Source organism: Stegodyphus dumicola, chromosome 10, assembly GCF_044657685.1.
Source record: "Stegodyphus dumicola isolate Sdum_Otavi_A_Nest chromosome 10, ASM4465768v1".
NCBI lineage: Eukaryota > Metazoa > Arthropoda > Arachnida > Araneae > Eresidae > Stegodyphus > Stegodyphus dumicola.
Window position 1 is genome coordinate 132,740,434 of NC_140777.1, and position 17,620 is coordinate 132,758,053.

Consider the following 17,620-nt stretch of genomic DNA (forward strand, 5'->3'; position numbering starts at 1 on the left):
TACTAAAGTAAGGTTATTATTACTTTCATATAACAAAGAAATAGAATAAAAATACCGCTATAAAAACATTGCGGTAACGTTTAATTGGATTAAAATATTACTTAAATTGAATATCGAATTAAAAACATCATACCAACATTTAAAAGAATTAAAATATTACTTACATTCAAATCCTTTAAAACAAGTTTTATAGGATATAATTATTTAACATTAAAACATATGTGGCAATAAATATGTCGGCAATTTTGTAAAATAGTGTATTATTTTTTTAATAAAAAATAAGTATACAATTATGAAGTAAAAGAAAAATATGTACTTACATTGAGTATTTAACCTGTCGTATATTGATAAGTACCATAAAAAAAATCGGAATCTTAATTTAGATATCAATGAAAAAAAGTTGAAAAATGTAATACAATTTTAAAAATGTAATCTACGGTGAAAAATTTGAAAAATATAATATAAGAAATTCGGAGATGAATAATAAAATTTTAAAATGGCGCGGTAATGCGCAAATATTCAGTAACCAATCAGGGAACTGAATTCATCACGAATAGAATTAAAATTATTTAAATAATTATACATAATAAAATCATTTAAAAAATGCAAAATTAAATTGTATTTTAATATTTAACAGCCATAAATAATGTTTAAAACATTAGATTAAATTTATAGCTATTAAAACCAATTACTTTTAAAGTAATGTGACGTCATTCATTACATCATCCACAACATAAAATTCCATAAAATACCATAAACAATAAAATTTTTATTTCAAATAAAAATGCAAAATTAAATTGATTTTTAATATTTAGAAACCATAAATATTAATTAAAACACAGAATTTATGCATAATAAAACGCATTGTTTTTTAAATAAATTAACAACAAAGTATCGGCTACCATAAATAGCTTTTCTAGCAATGGGTTTACCAAAGTCGTATCGCTCGCCAAAAAAAAAAAAAAAAAAAAAAAAAAAAAAAAAAAAAACCGCTAAAATCCGTGCAACCGTCTACCAAAGTTGCACCCGGACAGTTACTTAGGGATTCAAACCCGGGCCCTTTGGTACCGCAGTCAGCTGCCCTAACCACTATATGTCTGGGCGGCATTGTTTTTAAAATTATGATGCCTCTAAACTGATTAAAGCCCATTAATCAATTACACTAATGGACAAAAATTAAGAATGGAGTCGAGAAATAAATATAAAATCCGCTCGAACAGGCAAATTGGATCTAAAGACCTGTATGTAGATCAGGTAGAATTGGCTGTAGTACTCATTATTGCATTCAGTAGAATGCAATAATACGTATGAGTACTACAGCGTAATACGTCATAATACGTATGAGTACTACAGCGTAATACGTCATAATACGTATGAGTACTACAGCGTAATATGTCATAATACGTATGAGTACTACAGCGTTCTACATACGTATGAGTACTACAGCTTCGCGGATTTGGAGTGATTGATGACAACACTTATTAAAGAATTAAAAGAAGATTCATTCGTCAGTATTACACGAGACAGTTCCAAAGACGCGTTACAATCGTCGAAAATCTATGGCAGACACGCTGAAACAATCAGCAACACAACCTTCAGGCTATCAGGCAATAACGGTCAAGACAGCTTCACAGCAAAGCACTCAAGTACAGCTCCCGACTCGGTCGATCACTGTCGAGCTAATCTCTGAACTCAAGACACAACTCTGCTACTCAAGATACTCTCTACTCCGCGTAAAGGCAGGGCGTATATACCTTTTGACCAGCCTTCGAGAATATTCTCGGAGAAAAACCGGTATCGTTCTAGAATGTTCTCCCTCCGCCTATGGCATATCGCCAAATTTCTCGCTAAATGTCGCGATGTCATTTTCAGAGTACTTTTATACTGTAGGTAAGTATTCATTATAAAGAGATACAATTATTGTTTTTATAAAACATCTATTTTTAAAGTTTATTAACTATTATTTATTTATTAACTCTCTTATTAGTATTAAAATAGAATAAAGAGCAGATATGACTTAGATATCGACAACTGAAAAATTGTGTCACATTGTAATATTATTGTAGATGAAACTACATGATATTTTTTTCTCGCTGTAACATATTTTTATTAATCTAATGTACACTGAAAAAAATAGCGATTTTTCACTTCTGAAAATAACAAATTTAATCATTTTCTTTTTAACATCTTGCACTCGTAAAGTTTTTTTTCAAGTTTAGGATTTCCTTCCTTAATGTTTCGGTGGTTTTATTTTCGATTCCGTTTCCGCATTTGAAAAAAATTCGAGAATAGCATAATTAACTCAAAACGGAAAGAAAACTGTGATATTTGTTTCGCCAAATAATCTTTAATCTAATTAAAACACAAGCAACAGCAATTTTTAAAGCTTTTTTTTTTCCATTTTCTCTTTTAACTGAGGAGAAAAATGCAACTATCGACCATTAAAAAAAGTAATATAATAAGAAAAAAAAAAGAATGGGTAGAGTTTATTTGTTGTAATACTCTTCACTAAAAAAAAAAAAAAAAAAAAAAAAAGCCAATAAAATGAGTAAATTGCAATTTTCAGTAAGAACATTTTTTACTCAAATTCTAATGTTTTAATTTATGAACACGATGCCACTGTGTATAACTGAAATATTAAAGACTTCGATATTTCTATTTATTCTCACGTTTATAAATAATTAGGCTAAACTTAGGAACATGAATTATTTCTTAAAAGTAATCTCTGATAAAATCAGTGCTGTAATTTTAAATAAGGAGCGTAAATACGTTTCTTAATTATCACTTTAAAGATTGCTTATCAATGTGTCATATTCGTGTCGTTCAAAGTGTTAGGGAATATTAAAATTTTCTATCAAAGAATCGTCTGACTTCATCTTTACAAAATTTAATATTTAAATAGAATTAGACCAAAACTGAAAAACGAAATTCAAATCAGGAAAAGAATCACAGATGAAGAAAGATCACAATAGTATTTTCAGACTCGTTGATAATCATGGAAAATATAAAAAAGTTTACTTAAAAATATTCAGACAGAAAGGAATCATTAAATCTTTTTGATTAGAAACAATAAATAAATATTGATTATGCAAGGAACATAAATTAATTCCTTTGTAACACAGAGCAAATGTATCTGAATGTTAAATAAATAATTAATGCATTTCATTATTGCGTGGTGTAATGCAATTGTAACTAGAGTAATAATTATTCGAAAATATACATTGTAGAGACATTAGGTATTGTGTGGAATCAAGAGAGATTGAAAAATTAACAACTGCCTTCGCAGGGAATCGAACCACGAACCTCTGAAATACCGGCTCAGTGTGCTAACCACTACACCACCAAGACACGCTAAGAAGTGGGAGAAATACCTTATATACTCCCCCTTTTAAAGTGCGACTGGGGTATTTAGGGGATCCAATCGCCAAATCCTGGGTAGGAAGAAATCACCATCCGCCACCCTTTTAGTTCGGGCGCCATTGTAGAGACATTAGGTATTTGTGGAAACAAGTAAGGTTGAAAAATTAGCTACCGCCTTCGCCGGAAATCGAACCACGGACCTCTGAAATACCAGCTCTGTGTGCTGATCACTACACCACAAAGGCACGCTAAGAAGGTGGGAGAAATACCTTATAACAATATACTAGAATACCGACGGGAGAGCTCAAATCAACGGTAGGAAATAAATAAATAAATAAAAGAAATAAATTGAAATGTTTCAGATTTTAACGGCCACGTACAAGGGTTTGTTAAGATTTTTTACACTCTCGCTGAGCCCACAGTTTACCAGGCTACTATTACGCTCCCTCCTTCTATCCCCCCTTTTTTTCCTTTTTAGCTTCATTATTAAACATTGTTTTCTTCGCACGTACACCATATAGAACTTAGCAGAAAAATCACAAAATTTCTAAAAACAGCTTAATAATATATGTTTAAATGTTGCATCAAATGTTGGTATATATTTTTTTATTTTTTTCAACCGTTTCTTAGTTTATTATATGTGTTCAGTTTTCTCAGTAAGATGGCTTACAAAACGTTTTTGGGGGGTCTTGTAACATACAAGACCCCCCCCTAAAAAAAACGGTAGACCCAGTCAAATTGTACTTTATTTATTTCACGTGTTTCTTACTTACGCCACATAAAATTCAGTTCGACAGTAAAATCACAAAATATTTAAAAACTGCAAGTCTTTAGAATTTCTGATAGAAAGCCTCGCGCGCTAGAGATATAAATGTTGCATTCCGTATAGTGTTGCCACTGCTCGCTTTCAAATCACTAATTTGTTAATAAAAAATTCATTAAAGTTTTACAAAATATGAAATAACTATTATAAAATACATAGCGTCAATCTACGAAAATACTGAATATTTTTAATTAGATAGATCACGAATTAAATGCATTTTTAGCCCAAAGGGTCAATTTAGGCTATTAATTTCGTTTTGTTATTTTGTGTTGGTTCACTATAAAAGTCTGAATCACACTTCAAATTATTGCCACCAAATTTTAAAGTCCTACACTATAATTAAAGAAATTAAATAACGAAGAATCTGCATGAATGTATGTACGTTTTTCGCACTGTAAAATAAAATGGTGACTAGAGACATCAAATTTTAAGTAACGTTCTCCGCTCGAATATGGGCATCTGTAAGCACAAATTTGGAATATGGAATTTGATTTTTTTTTGTGAAACTTTAACGATTTTTTTTATTAAAAAACTCAATGATTTCAAAGCGAACAGTGGCAACACTGTACGGGAAAAAATATTATCTCCAGCGCTCGAGACTGCGTGTGGGGAAATTCTAAAGATATTCTCTTCTTTAAGTATTTTGTGATACTGCTGTTGAATTTAATTTAATGGGTTAAGTTCGAGAAACATAATATTTAATAAATAAAGACAATACAAAAAACGTTAAATAAACGTCCCCTTTGGGGGGTAATATAACATTATTTTATTATTATTCCAAAGGGGCTTTGTCCCTGAAGGGCTATTGTTTTCATTTTGCAATTTTGCGTTGAGTCACTATAAATGTCCCTTTCATTTTTCAGACTGTTGACACCAAATGATAGAGTCCTGCATTATATTTGAAGAAATTAAATAATGAAAAATTTGCATTAAATGTATGTATATTTCTCGCATTGTGATAAAACAACGGTACATAGAGCCATCGAATTTTGAATGACGTAATCCTACTGCGAATATGGACATGTGGAAGCCCAAATTTGAAATTTGGAATTTGTTTTATAATCGATTTCATATTTTGTAAAACTTTAATGAATTTTTGATTAACAAACTCAAGTATTTCAAAGCGAGCAATAGCAACGTTGTACAGAAAAAACATTTTTATCTCCAGCACACGAGACTCTGTATCGGAAATTATAAAGATATACTCAATTTAAAACTATATTACTACATTTCTGCGAAGAACGTCATATTTAATAAATAAAGGTAACAGACAAAATGTTAAAAAAAAAAAAAAGGCCCATTTGGACGTAATTTAAAATCTGAAACCTTTCAGAATTTTTTTTATTATTATTTAAATTAATTCGATTCAAAAGTAAGAAACAAATGTTTTTAAGAACTACATCTGTTGTTTTCAGATTGTTTTCTTTTATAATCCACAACAGAATGATTCAATCTCGTGGAACATGGCTCCTTATATTTTGCCGAATGGCAACAGACTCGTATCAAAAGTAAAACGACGCATTTATAGTGATTCGACGCAAAATCCTGTTTCTAGATTAATAGACATTTTGGAGCTAATAAAATTAAAAAATAAAAATGTATTTATCACTTAAAAAGGATAATGAAGCTTTTTTTCTATTAATTCCGTAATTCATGTTTACTTCTCACAGGTAGTTAAAATACGCAAATATGAGTAATCTTAAAAAAAGCAGATATTCTTTCTTTCAAATTATTAAGTCTTATTAAATGTGTAATACACTTTTTTAGTAAGAAGCACAGTGATGGACAGTAGGCAAGAGAAACTTAAAAATTAGCTTATTTAAAACAAATTAAAATTTAGTCTTACTACTAATTCCAAGACAGTGTCGTGTATCAAGTGCATTTGGTAATTTAAAGTCATAAATATAAAATACTATGTCAGTTTCTTCAGTAGATTTAATTTCTTTCCCTCCCTCCCAGTTTATTTTGAAATTGTTTGCCTTCAGTAAAAAATTTTTATTATCATAGGGATTGCCAAATTTCTTATTAAAAAAAAGGATAGAAGAATTTATAAAGTTCCAATCTAAAATTTAGTATTTAAAGAAATAAAATAACGGTATAAAAATAAAACAATAAGTTATTTTTATTTATTTTATTGTGGCATGAGAAATAAAAGAGAGTTCATAGGAACAGCATACCAGACTACAATAGTGACATATAGTACATTCAAAAATAGCTGCTACTTTGGTAGACGGTTGCACAGATTTTTGGCGATTTACATTGGCGCTATTGTTGGCGCGCTTTTTACAATCGTCAGCCATCTCGAAAAACGCTGTTTTCACGTATTTTACGCATAGTAAAGTATTCGAAAGTTTAAAAAAATAAATATCGTTAAAAATAATGGATTAATTTTTTGTTGAAAATGTCGTTTTTTAAGATGGCAGGCAAATGCAAATAAATACATTTACTATGAGTACAAAATACTAAAGTAAGGTTATTATTACTTTCATATAACAAAGAAATAGAATTAACACACCGCTATAAAAAACATTGCGCCACGTTTAATTGGATTAAAATATTACATAAATTGAATATCGAATTAAAAACATCATACCAACTTTTAAAAGAATTAAAATATTACTTAAATTCAAATCCTTTAAAATAAGTTTTATAGGATATAATTATTTAATATTAAAGCATATGTGGCAATAAATATCTCGGGAATTTTTGAAAACAGTGTAATAATTTTTTCACAAAAACTGAAGTAAACAATTATTAAGTAAAAGAAAAATATATACTTACATTTTTTTGAGTATTTAACCTGTCGTAATTGATAAGTACCACAAAAAAAAATCGGAATCATAATTTGGATATCAATGAAAAAAAATTAAAAAATGTAATCTAAGGAAAAAATTTGAAAAAATTTGTAAAAAAATTTGAAAAATGAGACTAAGGAATTCGAAGAGATGAATAATAAAATTTTAAAATGGCGCGGTAATGCACAAATATTCAGTAACCAATCAGGGAGCTGATTACATCACGAATAGAATTAAAATTATTTAAAAATTCATACATAATAAAATCATTTAAAAAATGCAAAATTAAATTGTATTTTAATATTTAACAGCCACAAATAATGTTTAAAACATTAGATTAAATTTATACATATTAAAAACAAATACTTTTAAAGTAATGTGACGTCATTCATTACATCATCCACAACATAAAATTCCATAAACAATAAAATTTTTATTTCAAATAAAAATGCAAAATTAAATTGATTTTTAATATTTAGAAGCCATAAATAATATTTAAAACACGGAATTTATGCATAATAAAACGCATTATTTTTAAAATAAAATGACAACAAAGTATCGTTTACCATAAATAACTTGTCTAGCAATGGGTTTACCATAACTCGTATCGCTCGCCAAAAATAAAATCGCCAAAATCCGTGCAACCGTCTACCAAAGTAGCACCGAAAAATATTTTTGAGTCTAATTTAAAAAAAACTGAGATTAAAGCTCAGAAGTATTGGAATTATAACAAACATATAAATATTGAGATTATGATCATATATTACTGTCTTTACATTACCCGAAAGGCCAAGCTAGGTTCTTCCAAAATGAGCAATACGTTGTAAATAAACACTCGATAATGCACGCAAAAGTTCGCAGTATTATTTCTTCTTACTGCAAACTATTGTTTTTTTAATATTATAGGATGTTGTCTAGACAGTCGTTGTTAGGGTATTTTTTATGTAGATTTTCTGAGAACAGACTGCAAAAGGGATGGAGAAATTTAGGATACATATAACAGGTACTTAAGAGGAGATCAATATTCAGCCCCAGTTACTTAGGTTTTGCACTTGTCAGTACTTTCACACATTTCCTTTTGCTGCAGAAAGAGCTTTCGACTACGATTTTTTGGAAATTTTATGAATATTATATTTAAAACTTTAAATATTTACAAAAATAAATAAATAAATAAGTAAAAGATATATTGACTAATTTTCTGATCAATTTGTCTAATCCAGAGATTCTCACTAATAAGAATCAAAATATGTGCACCACCATAAAAGCAGTTCCCGATTAAAAGTCAGTGTAACCTAAATAATTAGTGTTTGTAATAAAAAAATGAAGCATTTTATATTTAAATTATTAAATTGCATTGGTAAATAAAACGTTTACATTATAATACAATATAAATATATTGTTACGAATTCTGTGTATATGTAAATCATTTTAGTGAAATTATAGTATTTTTGGTATTATGTAATATGAAATATTGAAAGAGACTAAGCTCTGCTGGATAAGTTAGATTACAGGGGACAAGTCTATTTAACATTGAATAAATAGTTATTTCGCTAAACTGGAGAGATATCGCCAAGTTGCGATGATTATGGCAACTAATTTTTGACGCCAAATTTCGCGAGAAATCGAAAAAGGACAGCCCAAAGTTGGCGAGATTTTGCCCCAGTCCCTGTATAACTGTAATTGGTATTGTGATTGAGTAAATGTAATTGATCCCTATATATAACTGTAACCGAATCCAATCAATTAGATGAAGGCCCACAAGCGACCGAGCGGTAAAATCGCTGTATCTCTGTCTGAGGTTTGAATCCCATGAACGAGTTGATTGCATGGGCGTTTTCGTTGTTTTCGTTGTCCCGCTGTGTAACATGTATACGAGCCAGTAAGAGTGTGTTGAATTCAGTGCTAATGCTTTGAGTTCAGCGATCGATTGAGTCGGGAGCTGTACTTTAGTGCTTTGCCATTATTCACCGTTAGAGCCTGAAGGCTGTGTTGCTAATTGTTTCAGCGTGTTTATCGTAGTTTTTCAACGACTCTGACGAGTCTTTGGATCTGTTCTGTGTAATACTGACGAATAAATTGTATTTTGATTATTCATTAAGTGTTGTCATAAATCACTCATCTATGAACCCGTAGAACGCAATACTATGTAGGATCGGAGGAAGCATCTACTCTCAGTTGTTAGTTCAGAACTAAAGTAGGAGTTCTGATGGATCCGTCAGCGTTTCGCCATTTAGGTGCACTTTCGCTGTGTTTAACGTTTTAGTAGTTTGAAATACAACTACTGAATGTGCTCTGTGATACTGAGAAAAGCAGTAGATGTATTTTTGGGAAAAGTTCCAAAACTGTTAATTGTTTCTTTTTACAAAATAAATTTTATGAAGCTAATATCGGTTCTCTGTGCATTCAGTTCATTACGAACCCAAACGCACGGAACAGTATGTTATGATACTCATTTCAGTATTGATCTCTGAGGCGTAACTAGCATATCTTCAGTGTGGCCGCTGCCGTAGGTCACAAAAACGAAAAATTATATAAATATATATCTGAATAATTAAAATTAAAATAAAGGTGTCAAATGGACGCCATTTTAAATTCATTTAGAACACCCACTTAAAACTTTTGTTTAAAAATTTTACCACCAAAAATAATGCAATATATCATTAGTGGTACATACACCATTTTTTAAGAAACTACGTTTAGCCTATAGGTAAAGTCACGACGATGTGGAAAATCTATACTCTGAATTCTGCTGTTATATATATGATATATATATATGTATATGTGATAAATTCAGGAGCAGGTATTTTGATGGCGTAGAAGTGTTGATCCATAATGATTGGAAATTGGAGGCGAAGGCAGAATAGATCTTCAGTTTTATTTTCAGCAACATATTGCGGCTACACACAAGTCGGCACATTAAATGTGCCTGTTCCAAAGTGCTTACATTTTTGATAGATTTGCAGCAAAAAAGAAGAAGCAGACAGACTGCAGTCCAGCTAAGGCAAAGCGTAGAAAGAAAGTGCGTAATGTTCAGGAAGAAATCTTAAGTCAAACTGAGTTAGTTTTAGTTCTCAAAGCATTTCGATTGGATAGTTAATACTGCTGTAAAATTATTATTGGCTGCTTGAGTTTTAGTTCAATTTACATGACCAGAATTACGTAAGAGTCATATGACATAGATTTTTCTCGAAATGACGCAGTGCAAAGAGATGTTGCTATTTTTAGAATAGAGAAGGGAAAGTAATTTACGCTGCTAATTTAATCTTTTACATACTCTTTATTTTTCTTAGATATATATTTATATATTGAATATTCTTTCTTTAAATGACTCAGATTCTATAAAACTCATAAAAAGTTTTACTTCATATTATGCGCATTTTAACAGGGAGAAAGAAGAGGTAGATATAAAATGGCATTATAATCTACATATTTAAAGATAATTAATGCAAACATGCAGTGGAAACTCTCTAAGACGACCATCCACATTTTCGGATCATTTAAGCCTATTGAGGGTGAGATTTCTTTACAGAACATGCCTATGAGAAATGTTCTGTACTATTATTTCATTATTTTTGGAAAATTCTTTAAAGCAAAACTTAAAATACCGAACATGACTATAATTGTTTACAGAAGATTACTATGAGAGCATGACTTAAAGAACATGTAAATAACTAAGACACAATAACACGCTGAATAAATACTAATTCAGGAGTCAAACAACAAAAATCAGCGTTATATTTTCAAAATTACTGCGTAAATAACTCTTTACAGAACATGATTACGGAAATCGAGCCGCAATGTAATTAAAAACTATCTGTCCATTTAAAATTCATCTTGAATTTCTTCGCAGCACTACGAAAAATTAAATGGCGTGCCGGAATTCTAAACATGAAATAGCTTTGGAGCTTATCGTCTATGAGTTGATGTTTCTGAAAGCGGCTAACGGTACTTTAAAAAAAAAAAAAAAAAAAAAAAAGAATGTGTTTACTGATCGTACGTAGGGCGATCAGATCTGAGCCGATATACAGTAGATCTGAATGAAGTAAAACCTGTTTCTTAGAACCAGTGAGTGTGATTTCTGTTTTATGATAATACATCACGCCCACATCACTATGGGAGATCTTCAGTACTATTATTTAATTATTTTTCAAAAATACTTTAAAACAAAACTTTAAATACAGAACATGAATATAGAATAATCTGTAAAGAAATTTAACACTTTACAGAAGATGACTATAGACGATGTTCAATACGCTTACTTAATTATTTTTCCAAAATACTTTAAAAAAAGCTTTAAATACAGAACAGGACTATAAAAGTTTACAGAAAATGACTTTGTTCTGTAAAGATCAGAGTTCAACTCTTTACAGAAAATGGTTAAGGACGATGTTCTGTAGTATTATTTATTTTTAAAAAATGTTTTTAAGCTTTAAAAAGAGGCGCTTAGAATGCAGCCCCAATGAGATACCTCAGCGTATTTCAATTAATTTTCGTTTCATATTTAAGGGTAAAGATTATCTTTAATACTAATTTATAATTAATCTATGATTCATTCAGTTTAAGCCATGATTTAAAAACGATACAGGTGAGAGGTGCAAGGAGCCAGTCAGAGACTGAATGATAAGACCACTGGTAATGTGGTTCGGGTTGATTATTCTGCCGAATAGGCTAGCTGTATGAGAGTTGTGGTTCCCTCCATGTTGTTTAATATGAGCCATGTTCCTTTAAAGATTTCTCATTAAAGGCATCCGTTTCTTAGGCAGATAGGCCTGGCTTACTTTGCTAGTATAATCGAATTAGGATGCCAAAGAACATCCTTTGAGAAACTTTGCTTCAGAATAATATCTAAGCCGATAATTCTACTTACAGTTCATGAGCAGAAGAACGTAGCAGAATTGTGTGGTGTAGAATATGTAGAATGGTGAAGAATGAAGAATTGTATAGTGGCTCTACAAGCAGGTATGTAAGTACATTCCTGATGCGATTGCCACTGAAGATAAATACATCCGACAGTAGTTTTGCTTGACTGGAAAACGGATCACAGATGTTAATAAATAGTTTTAAACTGATTTAATTGGTTTACGACTCCTTACTGTTTCTTTCGTCATTAAACTGCCTGTAACAGAAACTTCAGCCTATTTATTTGAAGAATTAGCAAAATCATTAATGCAATTTAGTAAAGGCTAGGACTTAATCATTTTAGATTATTCACAAGAATTAGCTTATACATTAGAAATAGTTTTAACATATCTTACATGAGATTGCTTAACAGCTTGGTATTAGTTATAAAAGAAGGTAGTGAAAACTCTTTGACATAATAACGGAGATGTGATAAATATCAAAATCAGAATCAATTACAGCAGAGTCATTAGGAGTTTTTATGCTGGAGACGTGAAAAATGAGCAGTGCCCTATCCAGGACTGGAACCCTGCACCCTCAAATACGCCTCAAGTATGCTTCCAATTACTGCACGAAGACATGCGGAAAGAAGAGAGAAAATGCCTCTTACTACAATACCTCTGAGAAATTTGAATCAATTGTGAAAATGAAAACAATTGCTTTAGACGATGGATAAGTTAAGTGATTCTGTTCTTCATCTGTGAGGATATAAATCAATTATTCCCAAACCTAATGAATTTGTAGAAATTGCTTATTTTCGTAATTTGAGACCAGTCCCTGTTCTGCTTGTTTTCCTTGCTGCTCTCTATCCAGGATTGGCCTTTTTACTTCTTTTCCCTTTCCCGTTTTACTACTGCAAAGGTAAACACATCAACACGTTCTGATCACCGCCAACGAGGCAATCGAGCTAGTCCCATTTTTCTTCTGCTTCTTCTCTCTCCTGTTCCAACTTCCTTATTTATTCTTTACTTGGAGCTTCCTTTTTTGTTTTTGTTTAGATGTTGTTTTATTTGTTTTTTCTCCCTGTTTCAGGCATTTACACGACTCTGAAGAGGGATCTTCGCACTGACAGGATCTTTCACTCATTTCATTAACGAGTGCGAATACTCTTTCAGATAGCGACGAAAACAAATAAATAATACTACTAGCTCCCGGATTCCATCTGTTTCCTCTTTTACTTTTATTTTGTGTGTGGGATTTTTGCAATGGGAAATATCCTGTGGCATTTGAGACTATCTTATCCCGTTTTCGTTTGACGAGTTGTGCTTGTTCCAGTTACTGGATACTAACTGCATATCTTAGATAAGTCGCGAACTGATAAACTTCCCTTTTAAGTGGACTAGGCACATATTCACTGAGGTTATTTGTCCTTCACGTGACATAAATTTATCTCATGAGATGATTTTGCATCTTCTGAGATACATTATAATGATAATTACAGTTGTAATGCTTTCTGTTAAATTTATGTTAAATAGCATTACCTGCAGGGTAAAAATAATGTTTAGACAAATTTCAGATTATCAACATACATATACTTTATAAGCATAATAAAATGCATGGAGATATCATTGCACGAAGTTGCATTTGGGTATTGATTAGGTTAGAACTTTTTCTCACTGAATGAACATGTATTGTGGTATTGACGGAAAATTAACGGAAAGGGAAATAGAAAAACTCTAACGACTTTTATAAAATGCTACAAAAATTTAGCTCACAATTTGCAGATTTTTAATGAGTTGTTTGTCTTAATTTTTACTAAAATCATACTACTATCGTAGTTTTATACCCTTATTCAGAACAGTTTGTACAGACCGGGAATTATTACTCGGGAATGTAGTTTAAAATGACTGATAAGCATTTCTATTCAATTGTTCCATTTTTTCCTTATGTGAGCCATAAGGAACATTTATAACATAACCTGTGGAGGACAATTATGTTTTTTTTTACCTTGCGCAGGAAAAGCTAATGATAATTTTAAAATTCGTGTTACATTGAGTGTTTATGATGATGAAATAATCAAGAAGAAAATTTCGTTAATAATAATCTCGGTAGGCGATTGGTTAAAAATATACAACCCGCAACCTTTTCTAATTGGAATAAATAAAGTGAACGTGCTTCGTGAGTTAAATATTAAAAAAATATTTGCTAAAAATTTAGCTATCCAAAAAACTTAAACGTTAAGATGAATACCTAAGACTAAATTTCGCGCGTCTGAATATTAGCGTTACTTAATTATCTCCAATTATTCTTACTAAGCACACAAATTGTCATTTATAAAATTAAATAAAAATGTTAGTTCTCTGTCTAAAATTACAAAATTACACTACAGACATTACTTACCTTCAAACGAGGTATAAATTTTCAGCTTCGAATTTTATTTCTGCATGTGAAAGATGTCATAACTTTTTCGTTTCGTTCAGTTGTTCTGTTGCCAACATGATAGTAACTCGAGAATCTTTCATCACCAGAGGCGTTTGTTCTTTAGATAATTTGTTCATGAATTGAAGTTTACATGATGACAAGTGCTCGTGATCCTAAGTTCCACTATATTTTAGAGCTTTTAATTTTTAGCTCTGAGCATTCTTAAGCGGAAACTGATATTGCATTTATTAATTCTAGTTTAGAATCTAACTCAGAATATGGTACTCTTAATGATTAGCAATCAAATAATTATGTATGGAATGAGGTTTTTATTTATTAGGTTAAAGCATTTTTAAATTTTTGCAGTTTTCTGAAACCATATTCGTTTATTTGCCACATATTTACTTGAAAACTGAAACGAAAATAGAAGTAAGTATCAGAGTTTTTAACATCAGAATATTAATCTTTTTATTACAAAGCCCGTTTTCATTTCACTTCGGTTCTAATATTTTTGTTTGGGGAAATATTGACAGCCACTTTAATTTATTAAATAAGTGGCAACGTGTTTGAAATGAAAGTTTTCAGAAGTGTTCCAAAAAAATAAAAGGTGGAAGATATGTCCATTTCAGCCTCATTAGCATCATGATTATATCTGATATTCTCAAAGCTTTGATTTATATTATATTCTATCTCTGTCCTCAAAAACTCAATACATTCTGTACTTAGAATCAATGCTTGGCTACTTATCATACCGTTTCCATCAATGTAGGAAAAAAAAAAAAAAAAAAAAAAAAAAAAAAAAACATGCATGGCAGCAGCCGATTAACTTACAAAATAAGATGGTGCAATAGAATTTGACGTATGTCCTGGTCACGGCACCAAATGTAGTAGAATTTGAATTTCTTTTATGGTTACTTAGATTACTGAGATTACGTTGTGTCCACAATAACCTGCATATATATAAAAAATAAGAGAATAGAAATGTATGAACTATGAAGGGAAATGTAAGATCAAGTAAACTTACCCCAAAGGATGATAACTCAAATATATCACAAGAAAATCAATTATTTTTATTTTTATTTTAGCATCGCTACTTCAGATGACTTAATGCACATTGAGAATATAACGCTGAGCTCAACGTTAAACTCGATCTTCTTACATCTGTACAAATTCAAAGTTCTTGTGGAGTCGGAACCATAAAAAATTAAGGCAGTTAATCAGCATATTTGGTAAACGATCGTATTTAGTTTTATATCGAGAAAAGAGAAGACACATGTCACGATGAATGCTAGCGAGGCGAAGAATTCTTAACAGATAATGTGGCTGTATAGAAAAATTATGAACAGCAGCAGTATTCTGAGAATCTGGAGAAATTTTTTCTTGCGTTGTATCATAGCTGAATTCCTCTCACCAAAGTTCCATGGTATTATCAGGCAGCATTTAAAGAAGAAGAAAAAATAAATAGCATGTCGCATCGGCAAGAGAGGAACAGGCCAGAAGCCGTCCTACACCAAAGAAGGTCTATGTAAAGAAGAAAAGGCTCCATAGGCGTAATGTAAACCATGTTGTCTTCTACGCCGCTAGAAAGAAGAGGAAAAATTCGCCAAAAGATTTGGCGACGGAACCTGTTGGCGAGAATTTCCTCCTCTGGCCGAGAATTTCCCCCTCCGAGACGTGTACAGGAAATTGAGGAATACGGGTTAAGACGAATAAGAAAATTAGGTGAAGTTTCAGTTTCACTTTCACTGGCTGTTGAACTTGCATTATCCATATCGCAGTTTGATGGCTGATTTTATATCCGTCAATATGGAGGGGGGGGAATGGAGTCACACAGCTTTAAACTCTTGATAAATGTGACCGTCGATCCTGTTCGAACTTTGGACATCAGCTTTGAAATTTGGCGCTTTTGGTGACAGATATTTCACGCGTGCGCAGCTGTTTCCCTTTTCGTTCGAAGGGAGCCACTCCTGCTGCTGCGAAGTTTTCCTTCTTTTGCCTACACCTCGAACCCCAACAGCAGAAGAAGGATAAATCGGTTGTTGCATTCTTTTTGCCCTGCCATCCTGCGGTTGCGATTAACACATTTGACGCTTGAATAATGTGGAAGCTTTCCGGCACAGAGGGACGAATATAATCCGACTCGCAGGATCTTTTTGCGTATATAGATGGTAAGCACCATATGTATAAATTGAAAAATAGAGACAAAAATATAAATTTATATTCATATATTATATTTACTTTGGTTACACTCATCCGCTTTGCTTGGAAATTACAGTAACTTCATTCCCGCATAAACAATTATTATTTTTATTTTCAATGTCGAGCACTAGCCTTTATAATCTTTGGGAACTACTAAGGCTGGAAGCGTTAGTCACTTTGTTATGGAGACACATAATAGGTGGGCGAAGAGGTCTACCTATTATGTGCCTCATATGAAAGGACAGACAATTTACATCCGGGCCTTCTTCCGGATGCAAACCCTGCCCTTCGGTATGGCAGTCAGAGCCACTAACCACTTTTCCGTCTGGGTGGCAGACAAGTAAAATTTATGACAAGAAAATAATTTAAGAAGCTTTATTTCGTTAATTTCATATTTTATTCACAAAGTAGAATTTATTTTCATTCATTATTCATATATTATTCCATTATCCACAATAAAACTAACTGAAAAGATAAAACGAACTCCCAAACAAAACTTTGATTAATTTTGAATCTTAATTTTCTCTGAATCACAATATAATCAGTATTGTGTACTATACTTTAACTGAAAACTTTGGATAAATTGAGATATTCTGATATCTGCTTTTCTTTCTGCAACGCTCAAAACGTTTTCGTTAAGGCTGAAAATTTTGTTAAATTATTCACAAAATTTCGAATAGATTACCATCTTATAAATTTTGCATCACAATAGATTTCTAAGTGAAAGACACAGTTGAATTCTTAAAATGCTTCAGCATGATTTAGTAAAAATGCAAAAGGTATTAACGATTGAAAACGAAGTTGGAAGCGAAACTTGTTTCTGAAGCACGAAATTGGTTGTTTAACTGATTAAGAATGCATGTGAAGACTATCTGTCTCAGAATTCATGCCCTCGTAGAGGAGTTTATAAGAGAGTGCATCGTGTTTACAATACACATGAGGAAACCACTAAAGATTATCCATTCAGCTGATTCTCAGGGAACCGAATCTAGGAGAAACTATCACTGTTCAATGATTTTTTTCCCTGAAGGACCTAAAATTCTAGACAGTATTTCAGTTATACATAATCAACGGTCAGTGTTTACATATTTACATTCTAAGGCATTTTCTCCCTCCTTTTCGAACGCTTTCACGGTGTAATTGAAAGCACATTCGAAACGGATTCGAGAGATCCAAGCTTCTA